The sequence below is a fragment of the Mastigoproctus giganteus genome, chromosome 1 (genome assembly GCF_048544385.1).
Source record: "Mastigoproctus giganteus isolate SK-2022 chromosome 1, ASM4854438v1, whole genome shotgun sequence".
Classification (NCBI taxonomy): domain Eukaryota; kingdom Metazoa; phylum Arthropoda; class Arachnida; order Uropygi; family Thelyphonidae; genus Mastigoproctus; species Mastigoproctus giganteus.
The window spans coordinates 199,904,846-199,921,580 of record NC_143575.1 but is presented as its reverse complement, the minus strand read 5'-3'; the positions used below and the strand labels follow the sequence as shown (position 1 = coordinate 199,921,580).

At 38.8% G+C, this 16,735-nt stretch overlaps 1 protein-coding gene across 2 annotated transcripts in view; it reads left to right on the top strand.

Moving 5' to 3' along the window:
• The window catches only part of LOC150091448 (dnaJ homolog subfamily C member 8), a 270,274-nt gene that overhangs the window by 206,686 nt on the left and 46,853 nt on the right, over positions 1-16,735 (top strand). The window lies entirely within an intron of this gene.

The window sequence follows — 16,735 nt, the reverse complement described above, 5'->3', positions numbered from 1 at the left end:
CATGATGCTTTAATCAACTTCATGCATTCTCGTGGAATTGCTCATTCATTCCATTGGCATTCATGAAAAGACACCTGTTGGATTCCCAAACAGCACATTATTGCCATTCTTTCAGTTCCCATAGCAATGACGACAATGGGACAACAGTACAGTTTACCTGCAAAAGTTTATTAACTATTCATAAAAAAGTCCAGCTTGTTTCAAAGCTGTAATACTTTGCAGCATTCAGGCTTGAGAACCGAATAATGAAGAAACCCCACTGTAGGCTTGGGATCCTAGACAAAGACACCACTTTAGGCTTGGGATCCTAGACAAAGACACCACTTTAGGCTTAGGATCCTAAATGAAAGCACCATTTCAGGTGGATCCTAGGTAAAGAAACCTACACACCTGTGGCTTAGACATGCCACAGGTGGGTATAATTAGTAACCCCATTGGCCCCTTGGCAATTGGGTTACTAATTATAAGATTGGTACTGGTATAGCCACCATGGACCAACACAAGGCTTTTACTTAACTCCCTATAAATGTTCCTGTTCTGCATACTCAGTTGCAATATCTCAATCATTAAATAAACACTGGAGCTGCAACTTAAACCACTTGTGAAGCATCCCTAAGTTGGTAAACTAGCCAATCAGAAAGTTACCAAAAGTTTCTATTTTAAATTTTATTTTCTCAGCATAGTCTGTGCTTGTTAACAGGAGAGACTGCTTCTACAGGGATGGGATACACTTAAATAGAAAGGGTGCAAGATATTTGCTGATCCTATTAAGGCAATGCTAGGTGGATCGGAAAACTGCTAACTTGAGCGGAGGGATTCACAGACTAATAGAGTAACAGTAGCTGCAGGCAGAGGTGAAAGTGATTCTTGCACTGCTCTATTGGAATGAGCAGCAGCCTTGAAAGCAAGGTGCTGGGGATTTCAAGGACTGCTGGAACTCATCATGGAACAAGTAAATACATGGGCGTGTTAGAGCAACTAGAGTAAGAACAGGTGCATGTATACTTACATGTACACCAATGTTAGAAGTATAGTAAATAAATTTGGTGAATTTGAGGTGCTGGTCAAGACATGAAAGGCAGATATTGTTGGGATATCACGGATGTGATGTAGTAGTAGCAGTGGCATGTGATGCAAGAAAGCAAGTGTATGAGCTTATGCAGCATCAGCCAAAAAAAAAAAAATCACACTATTCCCTCCGAATGCCTGTCCAGTTCCTCGTTAAATTTATTCAACCTATCAACTTCCACAATGACAGATGGAAGTTTTGTTCCAGCAATTAACCACCCACTGGCTAAAGGCAAATTCAGCACATCTAATCTACATCTGTCTTTTCTTAATTTGAATTTATGCCCCCTTAGGTTCGTAATTTGAACAAGTGGAAGGATCCCATCAGAATTCAACGTGCTCAACCCATTCAAGGCCTTATATACCTCAATCAGATCACCGCGCAGGTGCCTAGTCTCCAGCCACTGCAATTTGCAGAACTTAAGCCTCTCTTGGTAAGAGGATCCCTTCATTCCCCTCACCAATCTTGTTGCCCTTCTCTGTACACGCTCAAGTAAATCTACATCCTTCCTAAAATGAGGCCTTCAGATCTGTACGCAGTACTCAAGGCGTGGCCTGACCATTGCCTTATACAGAGGGATAATCACCTCCTTTTCCCTGCTAGCAAAATTCCTATATATCATTGACAAAACCCCATGACCTGCCCTGGCAGCCTGTCTGCATTGCTCAGAAAACTTTATATCTGACTGCACAATTACTCCCAGGTCTTTTTCATTTTCTACCACCTTAAGTGTAGTACCACACAGTTGGTACGTTTCTCTGGGGTTACTTCTACCCATATGCAGTACTTTGCATTTGTCAAGGTTAAACTTCAGTTGCCACTTCTTAGCCCATCTGCCCAAATTATCTAGATCCTGTTGAAGTAGTACCCTGCCATTACTGTTATTAACAACCCTGCCAACCTTTGTATCATCTGCAAACTTCGACATTAAGCCTGATATACCTTCATCAATATCATTGATAAATATACAAAACAACAGTGGACCTAACACCGAACCCTGTGGGACTCCACTAATAACATTAGTCCAAGAAGAGCAGCGCCCATTGATTACCACCCTCTGTCTTCTCCCACTTAACCATCCTTTTATCCATTGTAGCAACTTACCCTTAATACCATTCTGCTCCAATTTGTACAATAGTCTTCCATGCGCAACAGTGTCAAAAGCTTTCCTGAAATCCAAATATATGATATCAAAATTATTTTTTGCATCCAGTTCCTTTGTAACCACATCATAATATCCTATAAAATTTGTCAGACAAGACTTTCCCTTAACAAACCCATGCTGGGTCTGAATTATTGCTGGAGTCTTGTCTAGATGATCCTGCAATGCATCTTTAACCAGTGACTCCATTATTTTACCCGGAACAGAAGTTAAACTAACTGGTCTGTAATTACTCGTGTCACCCTTCGATCCCCCTTTGTGAATTGGGGATACATTTGCATATCTCCAGTCCGTGGGAACCTCCCCTGAGTCCAAGGATGCTCTCATAATTATGGCTAAGGGTTTGCTTAGTTGCTTTGCCGCCTCCTTTAATACAACTGGATAGATCCCATCCACCCCAGGTGCTTTTCTTACGTTTAACTTCAACAATTTCTCCTCCACTTTGCTTTCAGTTATTACAAAATCATTAAGTATCCTGCTACAATTTGATAACCTTCTGCCATTTTTAAAAATTAATAATTCCTCATGTGTGAATGTAGATACAAAATACTAATTCAGTTTGTTTGCTATCTGAGCAGGATCATCAACAATTGAACCATCGATGTCAAGTGGACCAATGAGATTCATCCCCTTCCTTTTAGAGTTTATATAAGTAAAGAAATCCTTGCTGTTTTTCTTAGCATCTTTTGCCAAGGATTTCTCGTAATCTGCCTTATATCTGCCATAGGCTTCTGAGTCGCTTGATAATTTATATGCATCCCATGCATTTTCTTCTCTATTACGAGTCTCATTAGTTCATTAGATAACCATTTTGGCCTAAACCTTGAACAATATTTCTTATTAGGTATGAAACTTTTAGTAGTGTCCACGATTAATTCCTTGAATGCTTCCCACTTAGAATTTACTGTTGGTAACATCGTCAGTTTATCCCACTGTACAGAATTTAAAAACTGTCGGAGACCACTGTACTCACCTTTACGGAAGCAAAAACCCTTTCCTTTACCCCTGATGGTAATTAAATCTTTAAGTAAATCCCACGTCAGTACACTGTGATCACTGCCACCTAGTGGTTCCTTTATCTGCAAATTCTTAATACACGAATGATCACTGCTGATAACCGGATCAAGAGTATTACTTTCTCTGGTTGCCTCTCAAACATGCTGCTGCAGAAAACAGTTATCCAATAAATCCACAAAAGTCTGACTAGTGTGTGAGTGACCAACTCACAAGTTCCAGTCAATATCTGGGAAGTTAAAATCCCCCATTATAAGACATTCCGATTTACTAGCCCACTCTATTTCTCTGTACAATTGTTCATTGTATCCATTCAAGTCATTAGGCCTATAACACACTCCTACTGTAATTTTTGCTTTCGCAGTGCTTATGTCACACCAAACTGACTCAGCAGTGCACTGTTCATCTATATCAACTGGATGCACTTCTTTTGATTTTATGTTTTTCTTAATTAACAGCATAACACCTCCTCCCTTTCTATCCTATCTGTCCTTTCTGTACACATTGTACTCCCCAAATTCCAGTTCAGCATTCCTTTTATCTGTGTGACACCACGTCTCTGCTATTCCAACAATATCCGCCTTTGATGTCTTGACCAACACTTCAAATTCATCAAATTTATTTACTATACTTCTAGCATTGGTATACATGCAAGCATACATGCTCCTACTCCTATTCTTAGTTACCATAACACATCCCATATACCCACCTATTTCAGGATGACTGCCATCCGTCCCTGAAACGCCCAACACCCCACGCTCCAGGTCGCTACTTATTCTAATAGAAGTTGTGCAAGAATCACCTTCACCTCTGTCTACGGCTACTGTTAAACTATTAGTCCTTGTATCCCCCCAAAGCTAGCAGTTTTCCGACCCACCTAACACTGCCTCGATAACATCAGCAAATATTCTTGCACCCTTTCTATTTAATTGTATCCCATCCCTATAGAAGCAGTCTCTCCTGTTAATAAGTACAGTCCAGGCTGAAAAAAATTCTACCCCCTTTAGCCTTGCACATTCTTTCCAGGGCTGAATTGATCGACAAGGCTCTCATCATATACTCCCTTCTATCGTGTCTGGGCAGAATTGCAGACACTTTCAAATTCAACCCTAATTCTCGGCTTTTGTTCAACAGTGACCTGTACTTGTTAAGTAATTCTGCCGGTCTCCTACTCCTAATATCATTAGTGCCAATGTGTACAACTATATCACCTTTTGTGCCCTTAAAAGATGATATCTGCTCTACAACGTCATCAACCTTTGCCACTGGCAGACATACCCTGGTCCTGTTCCACCTATCCTTTTTACAAAGCATGTTTCCCATTTCCCTGACAATAGTCTCCAACAACTACTAGTTCCTGTGGGACCAGCGCATTCTGCCTAGGGGGGTGCCTCTGTGTTGCGTGATGACCAAGTGTAAGCTCTGGCGTTGATATGGGCAGCTGAGAGCCTAATGGGCCCCTCAATTTAGATCTTTCGAGGGCATCCACCCTGTCCTTCAAACTCTCATATAGGCCCATAACAACGCTGAGTTGTTGCCTGATTTCCTTACACTCCTTACATCGCGCACACACAAAGACATCCCCCATGGCAATGTCATGTTCCGTTGCAGAGAGTTCGGCAAACATTTTACAAGTTGTACATTTTTTTAGGCTGTGATGCATTGGAGAATCGCCCCCCCCCCCCCAGTTCTCCACCGAGTCACAGCACTCCTGCCACTTTGAGCCCGTTGCTTTGCTGCTCTAGTTTGGGGCATGATCCTTTAAATTAATAAAATCAATAAATTAAATTAATTAAATGTCAATACTACGCTATCTAATAGAAACAGTGAAGTGTAATACTCTATAAATTATACGTTAGAGCTACCTATCTACCTCAATTAAAAATTTGAATTCCCTACCACTATATACAAAAACAATGGCTGCAAGATTCGAACGAAATAACGGTTATTAAGTATTACGTATATCTACAAAAACTTTATCTAAATTAAAATAAAAATAACCAGCGTAATTATAACTATAAGACTACGTATTAAGTACAATATAAAATAACAATTATGTAAAATAAAAAGGCAAACACTTATTGGTTTTTTCGGAGCCTGCAACTAACAGCTGTAATTTTTAAAGAGAGTCAGTGCCCTCTCACACAGTATAAAGAATGCAGAATAGGAATCTGGGGAGTACAATGTTACAGAAAGGATAGTGAGGAAGGAGAGGTTATGCTGTTATTTAAGAAGCACAAAATCTAAGGAAGTGCATCCAGTTGACATGGGTACACAGTGCAATGTTGAGTCAGTTTGGTGTGATATAAGCACTGGGAAAGCAAAATTGAGAGTAGGAGTGTGTTATTGGCCTAATGAGCATGATGAGTACAATGAACAGCTGTACAGAGAAATAGAGTGGGCCAGTAAATTCGAATGTCTTGTATTGGGGGATTTTAACTTCCCAGATATTGACTGGAACTTGTAGGTTGGTCACTTGCACACTAGCAAGACTTTTGTGGATTTATTGGATGATTGTTTTATACAGCAGCATGTTCAAGATGCAACCAAAGGGAATAATACTCTTGATCTGATTATCAGCAGTGATTCTTCATGCGTTAAGAATCTGCAGATAAAGGAACTACTAGGTAACAGTGATCACAGTGTGCTGATGTGGGATTTATTAAAAGATGTATTCTAAATGGGAAGCATTCAAGGAAGTAATCTTGGAAGCTACTAAGCTGTTAGTCCCAACTAAGAAATATTGTTCAAAGTTTAGGCCTAAATGGATGTCAGATGAACTAATGAAACTCATGGCAGAGAAGAAAAATCCATGGGATACATATCAATTATGAGCTGACAAAGAAGACTGGTAGATATAAGCTGGTCTATAATCAAGTCACAAAGGAAGTTAGGCAATCGAAGACAGATTATGAGAAATTCTTGGCAAAGGATGCAAGAGGAACAGCAGAGACTTCTTTACTTGTGTAAACTCTAGAAGGTAGTGTATGAATCGGTTTGGTCCACTTAATATCGCTGGTTAGATTGCTGATGATCCTGCCAAGGTAGCTGACAAATTCAGTGAGTTATTTTGCATCTACATTCACACATGAGGAATTCTGCAGGGAGGTGGGGGCCAGAAGCTTATCACACTCAAGCAGGGATTTTGTAATAATTGAGAGCTAAGTGGAGGAGAAATTGTTGAAGTTGAACATAAGAAAGGCACCTGTGGTGGGTGGGATCTATCCAATTATATTTAAAGGAGGCAGCAAAGGAATTAAGCAAACTGTTAGCCATAATTATGAGAGCTTCCTTGAACTGAGGGAAGGTCCTCGTGGACTGTAGATGTGCAAATGTGTCCCCAAATCACAGAGAGGGATCAAAGGGTGACACGAGTAATAATGAAGTCACTGGTTAAAGAAGCATTGCAGGATCATCTAGACAAGACTGCAGTTATAGTTCAGACACAGCATGGGTTTGTTAAGGGGAAGTCTTATCTCACTAATTTGATTGGATTCTATAATGTAATCGCAAAATAACTGGATGCAAAAAATAATTTTGATATCATATACTTGGATTTCAGAAAAGCTAAGCTTTTGATACTGTTGCACAGGGAAGACCACTTTCAAATTGGTGCAGTGTGGCATTAAGAGCAAGTTGATGCTATGGATAAAGGGATGGTTGAGTGGGAGAAGTCAGAGAGTGGTAATCAATTGACACTGCTCTTCGTGGACTAATGTTATTAGTGGAATCCCCCAGGGTTCGATGTTGGGCCCATTGTTGTTTTCTGTATTTATCAGTGATATTGACCAAGGTATATCAGGGTTAATGTCCAAGTTTGCAAACGATATGAAGGTTGACAGAGTCAACCTTCGTATCGTCTACTATGGTTAATGACAGGAATAATGGTGCACCACTGCAACAGGATATAGAAAGTTTAGCAGATGGCCTGAGAGGTGGCAACTGAAGTTTAACATTGACAAATGTAAAGTACTGTATATTGGTAGTAGTAACCCCAGAGCAATGTACCAATTGTGTGGTACTACACTCAGGGCAGTGGAGAATGAAAAAAACCTGGGGGAAAATGACTAGGCACCTGCGAGGTGATCTAGTTGCTTCTGTATAAGGCTTTGAATGGTTTGAACAAGCACAGTGCTGGTGGGATTCTTCCTCTTGTTTAGATTACTCACATGGTGGGATATAAATTCAAATTGAGGAAAGTACAGTTGTAGAAAGATGTGCGGAAATTTGCCTTTAACCAGTGGATGGTTGATTGTTGGGACAAACTTCCATCTGTCATAGTGGAGGTAGACTACTTAAGTTCAAGGCAGAACTAGACAAACATTTGGAGTGAATGGATGGGTGAAATGGGAATGGGTTTTTTTTTTTTTTTTTTTGGCTGATGCTATATCAGCTTGCTTTCTTGCATCACATGCCTTTGCTAAAACTATAGATTACCAAAGTATGGATCAAATTTGTTTGTGTTGAACTTTCATGGCCACTTTCAGACTTAATTTTGACAAATATACAGGCTTGGGAGTTTTGGCAGTGCAATTTCTGTGTTTACCACAAATATTGAGTAAATATACCAAATATCTCAGGCTGCTAACTTTTGGGGTCATGGCCACGTGACATATTAAACTTCCCAGTTCAGTTAATAATATGCTTACGGTGTGACAAAGTGTATGATCTTTAAAGCTCTTTTTTTTATATACCTTGAGTGAAAAGGCACCAAAATGGGAAAACTGGTTTCTAGTAGGAAAAAATTTGTTATTTCCAATGGTACTAGAAAAAAATAAAATTGGAGGTGACACTTTTTTAGGTATTTGGCTCTAAAGTAGGTCAAATTTGATGTTTCAAAATTTGACATGTTCATGGACAAATATCTCAACAAGGAAACAAGCTTCTGGGCTGATACTTGTGCAATGCTGTGGCATGGAGAGGATTGATAAACTGGCCAAACAGCAGGTACTGGAGGTTTTTATTTTAATGTTTGAAATTGCCAAAATATGGCCCAAATTTTTTGCAATGAATTTTCATGGCAACTTGCAGACATTATTAAAATTTTTTGATTTGTGAGCATTACCAATGGAAATTGTGTTCAGCACAAAAGTTGAACAAGTTTACCAAATTTCAAGGTGCTAGATGCTGTAGTTGCAAAATAGCAACGTGTGAAACTGCAAATTCTTCACAATCTAATTCATGTTTCATGGATGACTTGCACAGAAAAAGCCCTAGCACCTGAACCATATTATATATAGAGCTGAAATTTTGCAGAAGTTTATAGGGCATATGTATGTAAAGTTTGAACAAAATTGATGATGTTCAAGCTAAGACTATATTCAAATTTGGGACACTTGATATGGAATGACCCACGTCTGTTCATAAGTTAGATGAGTGAATGCAGTGATTAGTCATCTTATTTTGCACAGATCTACTTAGATTCTTATTACTGAATACCCTTTTTCCTTGCAAAAATTATATCCTTGTAAGGTAATATCCCAAAAGTAAACACATTCTTTTTCACAAAACCCATGTTACTGTACTGCTACTACTAATAATAATATAATATAATATTTATTAGTCTTCATCAATTAGATTACAATAAAAACTCATTAAGGATTGTATCAACAAGTTATTGTTAAACAATTGCTTAGACAGATTTGATTATACAATTCTCAAACCCACTTCCTGTAGAGGAAGGGGAAAGAGGGAAAAAGAGATCAAAAATTAGGTGATTCCACCAAACCAAGATAGAGAACAAGTAGCAATGATAATTCTTATGGTAACTCATTAAATATTAAATAACTTTGTAAAAGTAATTTCATCTGAGTGTTTGTATAAAAAAACATTATGGGAATCCTATTGTCTCGAAACTTATTAGACAGATTGGACAGACAACTGTGTAATCAAGATCCACTAATATTTGTAAAATCGGACAAATGCTAACTTATTGTGATTTTCTTTTGTAGTGGATCTGTGTCCTCATTTTGAATTTAAATCAAATAAAAATAGAATATAAAGAAGGGCAACAAGATTGGTGAGGGGAACAAAGGGGTGCTCAAGAAAGGCTTATGTTCTGCAAATTGCAGTGCCTGGAGAGTAGTCACCTACGAGGTGATCTGATTGAGGTGTACAAGGCCTTGAATGCGTTAAGCAAGCTGAATGCAGATGGGTTTCTTCCTCTTGCCCCCTCAGAACCTGAGGGGGCATAGATTCAAATTGAGGAAAGACAGTTGTAGAATAGATGTGGAGAAATTTGCCTTTAGCCAGCAGGTGGTTGATTGGTGGAACAGACTTTCATCTTTTGTTGTGGAAGTTGATAGCCTAAATAAATTTAAGGCTGAGCTGGACAGGCATTTGGAACGAATGGAGGCGTGAAATGGGAGGGCGTTTTTTTTTTTTTTTTTTTTTTTGGCTGATGCTGCATAAGCTTGTTTTATTGTATCGTATGTCTCTACTAATGCTAATCTCTTCGTACTGAATACTAGATGCAAAACATTCACCTGCAGGAAAAGACATCACTTTTGCAGCTTTCTGCATAGTTGCTGATTCTGTGTGTTACCCTTCATATGTCAATGAGCTTTTTAAGACACTGGTATTGGTTTACAGCTTGGCAACCCGCAACAAGTCTGAAGCTTATTTTACTTCAAAATGGCAATAAATATCCTGTAGCTCTGTCAGTTCATCGAAAGATAGCCATGAAAATGTGAAGCATTTATTGGAAGATAAACTGCAAATGGTATTACCATGAGGACTTAAAGATACTAGGATTCCTTCTTGGATAGAAATGTGGTTATGTTATGTACCCTTGTTTCCTTTGTCTGTAGAACGGCAGAGAAATAAGCCAGTACTATATTAGAAGAGAATGGCCTGTCAGGCAAGAATTTATGCTTTGGAAACACAGTATTTAACAGTACTCTGAGCCAAATAGAAAGGTCTTGCTGCTAACACCTCAAATTAAGCTGGGGGTATTGATGTTGATAGCACTGGCTTAATGTGAATTTATCAAAGCTTTGGGATTACTTATGGATACTCAGTAATACCATCCAGTATATAGGCTTGATCTTTCCAAAATTTTCTGAAATGAAAGGTATCATATTTATCATATAACACAAAATGACTGCTATTGAAAAGAATGTCTGTCGAGCATTAAAGCTTGAGTTCCTAGACAACAAGAGTTTGAACTGTAAACAGCTATTTGAAGGTTTTATTTTTCCTTTTACAGACTAAATTTAGGTCACATGAGTGAAGCTTGAAGGAACATTACCATCAAGACATTTGAGTAAAGATAAGAGGTGTCAGTAATGGTGGGTTTGCAATCAAAATGATCCCAAATACAAGAAAAATTTTTTTAGTGTTCATTTTTGATGGAAATGGCCTACTAAAATTATTTGTTCTGAAATGATATATGAACTTCCTCTTTTGTTGTAAAGGGGTCTGGTTTCTTCCACTAATTAGGTAAATCTTGTTAATAAACAGATATACATATTTTCTTGAAAAACTCTTTTTTTTTTTATGGAAAACCAGGAAGGCAGTGAAAAAGATCCATATCTTATTCAGCTTATCGAAAATCATAAAAATGAATATAAATAGAAAATTTATATAAATTTGTTATGCATCGTTATTCAGAACACCATAAACAACTTTTGTAATCCCTGTTACCATTCTTTACTGCCCTGGTCTTTGAGGAAAACTAGAAAAAACAGCCAAGGGCCAAAAGGTACTTTAAAAGAAATGGGAAATTAATAAAATAGATTGCAAGACCTTCACCTGTCCACCCCAGGCGCCTCCGTAGCCAGGTGGGAAGGAGCAGCAGTGCGTAGCCCACGCTTCTTGATTAGACCAGCGTTCGAGCCCGTCACCACCAAATACGGAGGATGCGGAAAGGTCAGGGAATGACCACCACATATTCCTGGAGCAATATGGCCATAGTTGCTAATGCTCCTAAAAACCAAATAACAACAACAACAACAACAACTGTCCACCCCATTGGAGATCAAATATTGTACAAGATTTGTCTGAGAAGTTTTAGGGCTGTTTTTTTTTTTTTTTTTTACGGTGCTACTAGCTAGCATCATGCATTGGCATCTATTGAAACTATTCACTGCCAAATTTCATTAGTGTGCACAAATGGCCATTCTGCTGAAAAGTTGTCTAAGTTGGCACAATAAAATCACAATGTCATGAATTCAAGGACCGAGCAAAGAGTGGCAAAAAATTGTTTTTAAGCCAGAAAAAGTTCAACTGAAACAGTTGCAATTGGTGAGTGCAGCTTATGGACATGAAGCACTATCACGACAACATTTTTCAGTAGTATGGGCAGTTCCGTGAAGGGCAGGAAGATGCTCAGGGTGATGCATGAAACAAAAAGACAGTCAGCTGCATGCATTGGAGAAAATTTGTCAAGGCCAAAGAAACTCCAGTTCCAAAAGTCTCGAACCGAAATGAATTTGGTGATTTTTTTTTTATGGCAAGTAGTTGTGCACAAAGAATTTGTACTGGAAGGACAGAGGGTTGATGAACAGACTAGATTGTTGAAAAGAATTCAGTTTGTTAAGTCAGACACAGCAGAGTCAGTTGAGTGGTTCTTGTATATGAAGTCACATGCCAGTGTCGTATATTACGGTGTTCAGTCCTGTTGAAAAATGAAGCGGTTGGAGGAGCATGCTAGGTTGAGCTGCCTAAACTTTGATGACATTCGTCACTCCATTGCAAGGAAGCAGTCTTTTAACTTAAAATGCTTAAAATACAAACAAGGTCATAGTTTCACAGATTAGATAGGGTGCCTACGTAGCCAGGTGGGCAGGAGTGGCAGTGCATAGCACACGCTTCTTGATTAGACCGGGGTTTGAGCCCGTGACCACCAAATACGGAGGATGCGGAAAGGTCAGGGAATGACCGCCGCATATCCCCAGAGCAATATAGCTTTAGTTGCTAATGCTCCTAAAACCCAAATAACAACAACAAATTAGATAAAAAGTCTAAGCTGGAACCTTAACCGTATTAATGTGAAGACTGGCTCTTGCGTCTACTTCATTGTATTTTACTTTAATCATCTTTGAATGAGTCATATTCTTCATGCAACTATCCTAAAGCTTGATAAAAATGAGCTACACTCGTCATGCCACAATAAAATCATTATTTAGCAATATGTTACACCAGCACTTTTAACAGAGCCTTAATTACTTGAAAAATTAATGCTCCTAGAAAACAAATATAATTCCCAAAAGAGACCTAAGATGTGTTAAGTCTTGAATGCAGAGACCAACTTCCTTAACTGCTTTCTAATTGGTTAAAAATTAGCCAAAAATCATCTAACTGTTATTATTGAATAATCTTTCCAGAAGTCCAAAAAAGTTTGTTTGATTGAAAAGCACTATTTGCAAGTTTTACTTGTATCCTTTTGCAGACCAAATTTGGGTGACATGAGCGAAGAGTGTTTTTGTCAAAATTTCTAATTAAAAAATACATCTTTGATATTCCATTTGGTAAAATCTTTTCTTTTCATAGTATCTTAAAATTATTCTTGTTATACATGGATTTGCACTCAGTTACTGAACGTTTTTTTATTACCTTTTTAAATGTGTTTGTTTGTTTGTTTGACTATATATGTTTTTCTCATGTACTCTGTCACATATACAGTCGTACCTCTCTTTAACAAACTTCCATATAGCGAATTTTTCTATGTAGTGAACTTTTTTGTTACCCCTTGGTCATTACATTGAAAATAGTTTCCGTATAACAAACTGATTTCGAGAGACCTGGGTACACATTGTTCGCACCTCTGGCCTTTAGGCAATAGAGCTGATGCTGTAGAAAGTAAGAATTAAGAGCTAAAGCGTTCTACAATTTAGTGGTGCCAGTAAAACCCTGGCAAAAAAATGGTCATTTCTATGGCCAACCATAGAAAAAGATGGAAGGTTTTGGGAGAGGCCCTTGCTCAGTAGTGTGTCAGCAGTGGCTAAAAACAACTAAAACCTATGCAACCTATACACTACTGTACCGAGAAGTCTTGCTGGTCAACTGCTATCTGTGTCCACAGCCGTTGGCATATTCCTGACATGGTCATTGGCTCTGGTCAACCTGTTTTCTACTGTAAACATCCTATTAGAGAATTAGGAGAGAGTGATTTCCACATCTTGTGTGTAGTGTTAGTTGTTTGACAGCACCAGGGGTTCCCCAGCCGACCGGGCTAGTCAGGTGGGTAAAGTGCCTGCCTAGCAACCTAAAGGTTGCGGATTCGAATCCTGCCTCGGGCTTGGATCAGTGTAAAATGCAAAAACTTTGGGAGGTGCATTATTGCCACAGAAGCTGATGCGCCAACAACTAACAAAAAAAACAAAAAAAAAACAGGGGTTTCTCCGCATCGTGTGTGTAGCGGAAGTGCTTAGTTATAGATTGGAGCATTAAAGAAAAAAAAAGAAATTGCTTTAAAATTTGGTATTCCTGCCACTAGTGTGTTAACCATTCTGAAAAACTGTTTCGATTTTCAAACTGTTTGAGGAAAGGGGACACAGTCGGAAGCGTGCAAAATTATGCATTTGTGGAGATGTAGATGCAGTTTTTAAGTGGATGAAGTCGATTCGAGATCAAAATGTGCCGATATCAGGGCAATTAATAAAACAACCTCAGTGTTTCAAAGGAGTAAAGTTGTTAGAGTTGGATTGCAACTACAACAAAAAAATCTTGGATGACAAGTGAAATTTTTTAGCAGTGAATTTTAAATTTCGATAGAAAGATGACGAAAGAAAACCAAAAAATTGTGTTGATTGTCGATAACTGCCCACCTTCACTCGGAAATTTCGAAACCTAAAAGTGTGAAGCTTGTTTTCCTCCCTCCGATACCTCATCTAAACTGCAGCCACTGGACAAAGGATTTTAAAATGCACTGCCGAAGGCGCATACTTAAAAACAAATTATACTGAGAATAGAAATGAACCAACCTATAGATTCTGTTATAGATTTGCGGGTGTGCATATCGGAATTAGCAAAAGTGTGTGTGTGGGGGGGGGGTCAAGATGTAACAGAAACAAAAATTAAGAATTGTTTCACAAAAGCAGGTTTTGCTCAAACACTAACAGCGATTAGAGGGATGAATTACTACAAGACATTGAGCAATCTTGCGAGTTCCAAGCAAGGTTTGATCAGTGAAGAAATTGTTCTTGACGAATTGTTATGAGTTGATAATGATGTCATAGTAGCCAAATATCCGAGTGACTCCAACGTTTTGGAGCGTATTTGAAGAACTAGTGACAATATTGACAACTAGTGACAACTAGTGATAGTTTCGTACACTAGAGCAGTGATAGTTTGCATCTGGTCACAAGTCAAAGAGATAAAGGGGCATAGTAAAGATAGCAGTAGTAATAGAGGCATGTTATGCAAGAAAGCAAGCGTATGAGTTTATGTAGAATCCGACAAAAAAAAAAAAAAAAAAAACACACAATTTCACACAACCATTCCTTCTAAAAGTTTGCCCAGCAATTAACCACCCGCTGGCTAAAGGCAAATTTCCATACATCTATTCTAGAACTCTCTTTCCTCAATTTGAATTTGTGCCCCCTCAGGTTCGTAATCTGAGCAAGAGGAAGAATCCCATCATTTTAGCATGCTCAACCCATTCAGGGTCTTATACACCTGAACCAGATCAAATCGCAGGTGCCTAGTCTCCTACCGCTGCAATTTGCAGAACTTGGTAAGAGGACCCCTTTTCTCCCTTCACAAATATTGTTGCCTTTTTCTGTACACACTAATGGTAACTCTACATCCTTCCTAAAATGAGGCCTCCAGACCTGTGTGCAGTACGCAAGGCGTGGCCTGACCATTGCCTTATACAAAGGGATAATCACCTAATCACCTCCTTTTCTCTGACAGCAAAATTTCTGTATATCATTGAAAATACCCCATGACCTGCTCTGGCAGCCTGTCTGCATTGCTCAGAAAACTTCATATCTGACTGCACAATCACTCCCAGGTCTTTTTCATTTTCTACCACTCCAATTGTAGTAGCACACAGTTGGTACGTTCCTCTGGAGTTACTTCTACCCATATACAGTACTTTGCATTTGTCAATGTTAAACTTCAGTTGCCACTTCTCAACCCATCTGCCCAAATTTTCTAGATCCTGTTGCGTAGCACACTGCATGCCATTATTATCATTAACAACCATGCCAACCTTTGTATCATCTGCAAACTTTGACACTAAGCCTGATATACCTTCATCAATATCATTGATAAATATACAAAACAACAGTGGGCCCAACACGGAATCATGTGGGACTCCACTAATAACATTAGTCCACAAAGAGCAGCATCCATTGATTACCACTCTCTGTCTTCTTCCACTCAACCACTCTTTTATCCATTGTAGCAACTTACCCTTAATACCATACTGCTCCAATTTGTACAGTAATCTTCCATGCACAACAGTGTCTAAAGCTTTCCTGAAATCTTACACAGGATTAATTTACAAGAGATGCTGTCACACCTTATGATATGCGAATGAAGCACACACTACACGATGACAATTTGACGTGAAGTCATTTAAAATGGTGGTACAACCTGAATTTCAACTTCACCACAATAAACCGACGTGTAACAAATATTACATACAAAATGCAAACAAAACCTCCCACTTTGCTCTCAAACAAAACTGAACTGATTCTACAATCCAGTAAGAAAAGATGTAGAGACAAAGAGCTAGAGTGTAATTCTCCGAAGAAATAGTCGATAGGACACAGTCCACATGGCTTGAACGTTGTGGGGATTTCTCTGAAGTGCTTCCACATAGTTCACCTGTCTCAAATACATGTTGTTGAATATTTTTTTCAGAATTTTCTAAAGCAGAAAATGAAATGTTAACTCCAGTTATTTACCTAGATTCCAGCAACACCACAGGCCACCATCCACCATAGCTCGTATGGGAATGAAAATAAAAACTTGTACTTATTGTTCCTGACTTACAGAACAATAAGTATCACAGTTTCAAAGGGGAATGATTGTGGCAGCTCATGCATTGGATGCTTCCATATCAGAAACAGTACATCTTGTCAGTTGCTGACACCCCACTGTAGTTAAAGTGCACAAAGAATGGTGTTAAACGGGTCACACCACCTGCCAACAGAACTGTAAAGGATTACTCAAGATGGATGTTTGTGGTGAGTGAAGGGTGCAGTGTGTTGTTTGGCCTTAACAATACAATATGGGGAATGCAAGAACAATATCTCAAATGACGATGTTCTGCACAATCAGATATATAGGGTTTCACAGCAGATAATCCAAGAGACACCCGATAAATGCTGTGGTGTCAATAACACACTGGTTGGACATTGGAGTACTGGAAACGAGGGGGCTGCTCAGATGAGTCCAAATACCTGGTGCACGCCAATGAATGCCTTCGTGTATGGTACAAGTCCATGGACCCAACATGAATAGTGTCTGCTATACAGGCAGGTGACAATGGTTACTTAATATGTGGTATATTTTTCTGGAAAGAACCAAGACCTCTG